The sequence below is a fragment of the Berghia stephanieae genome, chromosome 13 (assembly GCF_034508935.2).
Source record: "Berghia stephanieae isolate SIO BIC M18660-M18661 chromosome 13, UCSD_Bste_1.3, whole genome shotgun sequence".
In the NCBI taxonomy this organism is placed as follows: Eukaryota; Metazoa; Mollusca; class Gastropoda; order Nudibranchia; family Aeolidiidae; genus Berghia; species Berghia stephanieae.
Window position 1 is genome coordinate 25,548,971 of NC_088372.1, and position 7,034 is coordinate 25,556,004.

Here is a 7,034-nt window from a genome sequence, read left to right on the forward strand (position 1 = left end):
TTTTAAAAATACAGTCATTATAACTGGTTTTTTTTTTTTGGAAGGAAGAAACTAATGAAACTCATATTATTTGATTAATTAAAACACCAAACGAAATCTTAATATTATTGTATTATTTTAAATGACAACAATGCGATAGAAAGGAGTGGTGACAAGAGATGGACAAAAGAAAACAAAAAATCGGACTTGCTACTTGCTAGGTTCGAGACACACACACACACACACACAAACACAAACACACACATCTTTAGTAGGCACATTTCAAACAATAACCCATTAGAGAAGAGGGGTCATGCCTTCATCATAGATCATTGTCATTGCGATCATTATGGTGTAGTAAATTTTGAAATTTACCCCGTATAATGGAATCGTCCAAGGCGTGCGCCTCCTGTTCCCCCCATCTCACACACGAAAGGGCGGTTTGCGGAGTGGAGGGAGGTGGTCGTCTGCCTCTATGGTCGTCTGTAACGTTTAGTGTATGGCAAAGGGGGGTGGGTGCGATTAATTAAGTGGGATGGGTGGTGATTGGTGGAAGATAGGCAAAGAACCGAGGCAACGAATCGCTGGGGAAGTAGTATGGCGAGAGACCGTTGAAAGGTGATAAGAAGTGAGGACCGCCGCCGGTCTTCCACTTTGGGACCGGTCCCCGGTTCACAGCTAAAAGACCGTGGGACCGGTCCTTGGGACCGGTCCTCAGCGCGGCACTAGTTATAATGTGGGGACTTTTGATGACATCATCTTCGGACTGACAACACTCACCCCCCCCCCCTCCCCCCTATTCCCCTATGTCAACACTTATCAACATTTGGCAGACCCCCCCCCCCCCCCCTTCCCCCCCAAAGCTGATGACGTAATGTGTGAACACTCCTTATGCTAGTTCCACGAAAGAAATCGGATAAAAGCGATGTGTGTAAAATTATCTCCGTCCTCAGTGCGTTGTTCAAAGTATAAAAAGATTCATAATACAATAATACACGGTGAATGATGCATTCAAAATTTGAAGTCAATCGGACTTGTAGAGTAAAGGTTCTCTTAGCTTGAAAGCTTTAAAAACCTTATTATTATTATTATTATTATCATCATTATCATCATCATCATCATCATCATCATCATCATCATCATCATCATCATCATCATCATCATCATCATCATCATCATCATCATCATCATCATCATCATCATCATCATCATCTGTAAGAGAGTAAGCTTATGCAAAAAGGTTACACGAGAATTCTAGTGAAATACATGATCAATTATTCCAGCAAATGAATTGAATGAATTTAAGAAGCAGGTATTTCGGTGAAACTTGGTCAATATTTAATGGGTTTAGGACAGTTTTACGTTCCAATTTAATGGATTGGTCAATATTGAGTACTAGAAAATTACTTTCTTTGATCGGTGTTACTTTGTATTTGGGGATAAAAGCATTGCATTATAGTTGATAATTATTATTTAGGCGTATAGTATTATTTGGGCTTATGATATTATTTGGGCGTTTAAAATGACCTTTGGTAAAAGGAATTGTGGGACAGTTTACAATAATAGGAAATAAAACAGCGTATTTCTGATTCTACTCTACATTTTATTCCAGATTATTCTGCATTCTACTTCACTATGAGCTGCACTTTCCTAGTATGGTGCAAGTTCTAACATCCTACTAAGAATCTATATTTTACAGACTTAGACATATTCCACGTATATTGAAAATGGTTACTTAGGCAAAATGACTTTACAGTTGGATTGTTTTTACGGATTTGGAATTTATGAAACTGATTGAATTGGATTCAGTAGTCTGATGTCACGCCGCCCGGCAACATCGACCATCTTGGTTCTAAACAAAGAAAATCATTAATTTTTATTCTTCAAGCTGGCTAGAACTTTTCATATGCCTTGTGATCCGAATGTGTAAAAGTCAAAACATGATCAAATTTATGTTTTTTTCCCTCTGGATACGCTTTTATGCTCGCCGGAGAAATATTTCATACGGGCGTCCGCCATTGTTCCGATAGTTTAGAGCCAGTGTTGCTAAGTTACCATGCGTCATCAGGATTAGGAAGGAAGTGACGTTACGACTATTGAATCCTATTATGACCATGCTATTTGATTTGGATTTCGAATATATCATAAGAAATAAAACTGTAATAAATGAAACTTGGAATCTGGACTTCTATTTGAATGTCTTGATGTTGTACATTCATTTATCATCATTGGCCCTTAATCGCTCTTGTCATTATTAACATCTACAAAGGAATATCATTACCATCTATCAAAAAGCCACTATACGATCATAAGCCATTACATAATATGTGGAACTACCAAACACATCACAATTATTATTATTATTATTATTATTATTATTATTATTATTATCATCATCATCATCATCATCATCATCATCATCATCATCATCATCATCATCATCATCATCCTTTTTTAAAAATTGTGTGTGTGTGTGTGTGTGTGTGTGTTTGTAAGTGTGTGTGTTGCACACTATTTTTCAATGTTGAGCTTGCCGACATGATATGAGTTCTCGTTGTTGTAGCTGTTCTACTAATGAGAATGAAAATAGAATGAAAAACACAATAGCAGCAAATAAGACAATAAGGATTGTGGGTTAGTGGTGGTGATGATGATGATGATGATAATGATTGCGGGATGGTGGTGATGATGATGATGTTATCAAAAGGAATTCGATGGAACATTCTAGTAGGTAGCATGCATGAAAGTTTCTACATGGGTTATCTAGCACCTGCCTAGAACTACTACGTCTACCGTGGCAATTTATCATAATAATGAGTTTTAAACGCGTTATATTTGTTGTGCCTGTTACGGCTATATCAGGCAATGATGATGATGATGATGATGATGATGATGATAGCAAGGAGAAGAAGATGAGCACGATGGTAACGATAACAATTTAGTTTGCGTTATGTGGTATTTAACAACAAGAGATGAAGTGAGAAGGAAAGTGCCAGAAGACAATAGAGAATAAAAATTAAAAAATTTCGCGGCGGTGATGGGGGTTTGAACCCGCGACCTTACTGGTACGACAACTCCGCCGGGCCAGTCAGACCGTGACTCTAGCGTATGAGCTATCCACGATCCCATTTAGCTTTCCAACTTCCACCTGACTTACAGTTTAATGAAAACTGGATCCAGTAGCTAACTAGTACAACCAGTATATTATGACTATTTTATTTTTTTGGTACATGATAACTAGGTCAAGGTGTGTGTGTGTGTGTGTGTGTGTGTGTGTGTTAGTGTGTGTATGTGTTAGTTCCAAATTTACAAAACACATTCGATTCTGATGACTGTAACTGTAACACAGTAGTTGGGTGATATCGATTTGAGCGAATTCATTCAGCGATTCAATAACACCACGGTGTACAGGCGGTAGATAGAACGTATTCCTCCATTAGGATCATAATATTATTATGTGCTATTGAATGAGAATGTGCCAACGGTAAGAAGAAGATTTTAAAAATCCCTTTTCAACGGTTTAAAATTGTTGTTAGTTTGTTGGGGTGAAAGGGGGGGGGGGGGGGGGGGGTGGTTGATTTGTTAAAAAAAAAAAAAAAGAAAATAACATTATTGACGAATTGAAATTGATATGCTGGCATTTTAATTTGTATTTGAAATCTACTTGAATTTTAGAACTAGCTTTCTCGCATTTTTTCCCTTTCTTTTTTGTTTGGCATTTCTTTATATATATATATATATATATATATATATATATATATATATATATATATATATATATATATATATATAATGTGTGTGTATATGTATATATATATACTTAAAGGCTGTTTTACAGGCAATATTTACTTTATGAAATGGAAATCAAGTTCCAGAGTAATAAAAGTATTAAAACTTAACAAGCATGACGCAACAAACATGCGCTGTGTTTATACATTTTATAATATTTACTTTTCAATGTTTTTGCATGTTTGAATCTGTCGCCAAGAGTTGGCTAAGAGTCCACGTTTGAACCTACTTGTTGAGCATATCAAATTCTTGGTTTGATCAATTTCCTGGCACAAGCCTAAGAGAGATTTACCTGGAAATTTCAAATTCCGATTAGTTGGATCAATGCACAGGCACACAAGTGTACACATCTATACAAAAACTCAAAACTTAACATAAACAAACAAACACACACAACAACAAACACACACACAACTACAAACACACACACACACACACACACAAATACAAACACAAATACGCAAAAAACTGCAAATACGCACACATATAGACAAAAACTACAAACACGCCTGCACACACACACACAACACACACACACACACACATTCACACATACATACTCCACACATACAAACAAACAAACAAACATAAACTCGAACGTCGTGATACTTGAATTATATAATGTATGAACATGGCTGACAATGAGACCGAGGGGGTATTTATTCGATTGGAGTCATTGACTGTATGTTCTCAAATGAAAAACGTTCCCATAGCGGAACTCGTGCAGACATAATTTATTGATTTTATAAAACGAATTCTGCACAATAAGAAAATCCTCATTGTCTTCACCAATGAGTTAGCAGCAGCAGTCCTCGTGTGAATGTTAAATGTTTGTGTGTTTGTTTGTTTGTTTGTTTTTTCTGTTATTTTGTTGTTTATTTTTAAAATTTGTTTTGTTTTGTTTGTTTGTTTTGGGGTTTTTTTTTGGTTTATTTTTGTTATTGTATTTTTGTAATTTTGTATTATTTTTTTTTTTTTTGTAGTATACATAATTCAAATGCAGAAGTCATTTATTTCACGCCAAATAATTTAAATTTTGAAGTTTCCAATATTTTATTTTATTTTAAAACGGGGCTATTGTGTCGCGAGAGATTAACGAGAAAATGAGAAGTTTCTGGTGAATTTACGTTATGTTAATTTATGTTGTTGGCAAACAAACTGTACACGTTGATGATTATTATAAGGTTTGAATTATGACCATAGATTATAATATTGGAAGCATGAGTCTTAGGAATGGGTTTATGACTTCATGATGCTATGAAAGTATTCAGACAATAAGAAACAGACATCCATGAAAATGTGTGTTTGTGTGTGTGTGTGTGTGTGTGTGTGTGCGCGCGCGCGTATGTGAGTGTATCTCGAGGACAGCCATGATCGTAAAATTGGGCAGTTGGTTGTTGGTAGGTGGTGATTCTTTTTTCTCTCTCTCTCTCTCTCTCTCTCTCTCTCTCTCTCTCTCTCTCTCTCTCTCTCTCTCTCTCTCTCTCTCTCTCTCCCTTTTTTTTCTTTCTTTCTTCCTCTCTCTCTCTCTCTCTCTCTCTCTCTTTCTTTCTTTCTCTCTCTCTTTCTTTCTCTCTCTCTCTCTCTCTCTCTCTCTCTCTCTTTCTTTCTTTCTCTCTCTCTCTCTTTCTCTCTCTCTCTCTCTATCTCTTTCTCTCTCTTTCCCCAACAAAGTGAGAGAGAGAGAGAGAGAGAGAGAGAGAGAGAGAGAGAGAGAGAGAGAGACGCTTCTAGCAGATCAGGTAGGGTGATACCTAGTAGGGTGGTTTATTTTATTCTAATACTCCTTTAATATTTATAATTTATCATTTTGTTCACAGACAAAAAGCGTTTGTGACTTATTTATATATCATTAATTCATTTGATAAAATTGACCGCCAACCTGTCAACAAAACGTCCAACATAGTCTTTTATTTTTTTAAATATAAAAGTGCCAGGATTTTAAGACTATTTTGGCAACACGATGATCATCCAAATCCATTAGTATTTAAAGCAAAAATAATTTTTAAAAAATAATAAATAAAGAAATAAATAAAGAAAAGAAAAGAAAAATTACTGGCTAAAATGAAATACATATTAAATTGTTTTGCCGGTGCACGACAATAGTATTTGACGTGACTCGACAGGCCTGGAAATACAATAGGAATGAATTACCCTTACTTACTGGTATTGGGTGACACAATTTACATTCAATATTCTGCCATGCTCTGAGGAATAAAAAATGTCCTTCAGATAACGATCGATATGTCTGAGCCTCGTCTTGTCAAAAACTCTCAAAACCTGAGACTTCTTATTGAAAGTCCCAGGTTTGAGAATTGTTGACAAGACAAAGGTCATTTTAATAGATTTATTTTTATTTTTTATTTTTTATTTTTTGGACAAAATGTTCAAAATGTGTTTCTGCAGAAATGGATTGAATTACTGGTGTTGGGTTATACAATTTACCTCAGAAAATATTGTATTGTGAGTTAATTTTAATCTTTTTGTCAACCTTGCCTTACCATGCACTGAACAAATATCTTCTTTTTTTTTAAATAAAAAACTGGCCTGAAATCTTTTACTTCAGACATCTATAGATAAAGACGATCCCCCCCCCCCCCCCCCCATCCCCCCACTCCCCTTCCCTGCATTTCCTTTTGTCAAGAATTGGCACCGTTCGGGTTTTTCCTGGTCCAGTCAGGGATCTTTAACTGAGAGGGAGCAGTTAAATGAATTGTACCTTTATTATTATTATTTTTTTTTTTTGAGAGTTGATTTTCCCTTGTAAATCGTTTTTGTTTTGTACTATTTTCGTTTTTAGTTTTGATTATGCTTTGTAATCGTTTGCGTGTATCCATTATAGCTTCATCTATGCTTGTGCCTGGATGGGACTCTTCTATGTAATGTCAAAATAAGCACTTTGATAGATTGGTCATGGAATCTTCAGCTGTTTCCTTTTTCCTACTTTTTTTCTCACCCGCTTCCTTTTTACTGGCGTTGAAATGACTTTAAAAGTGCCCCAATCACCGTAAAACCCCTAAAACAAAATGGTTAAAAACAAAACCCACACACACACACACACACACACACACACACACACACACACACAAACTGGCATTCCTAATTTAATGGTCGTGGTCAGCAAGAGGTCTGTCTGTGCTGCGATTCCTCTAAATCAAGGCTACACCTTTTCTGTTTCTGACTGATAAACATTCCTGATAATTTAATTTTTCTCCTTTGGCTTTAAGTTTTAAGTTTTAATGTATTGCCAATGTTTGTTTCGCTTT

At 35.8% G+C, this 7,034-nt stretch overlaps 1 protein-coding gene across 5 annotated transcripts in view; it reads left to right on the forward strand.

Moving 5' to 3' along the window:
- Positions 1-7,034, forward strand: part of LOC144958617 (glycerol-3-phosphate dehydrogenase, mitochondrial-like) — a 50,413-nt gene that overhangs the window by 6,560 nt on the left and 36,819 nt on the right. Inside the window, exon 1 of one of the 5 annotated variants that reach the window (XM_078890707.1) lies at positions 3,306-3,463. The exons of the other annotated variants lie outside the window; for them this stretch is intronic. The gene's annotated coding sequence lies outside the window, so the exon portion shown is untranslated. Of the gene's footprint in view, positions 1-3,305; positions 3,464-7,034 lie in introns of those variants that run through there. 5 annotated transcript variants of the gene reach the window in all.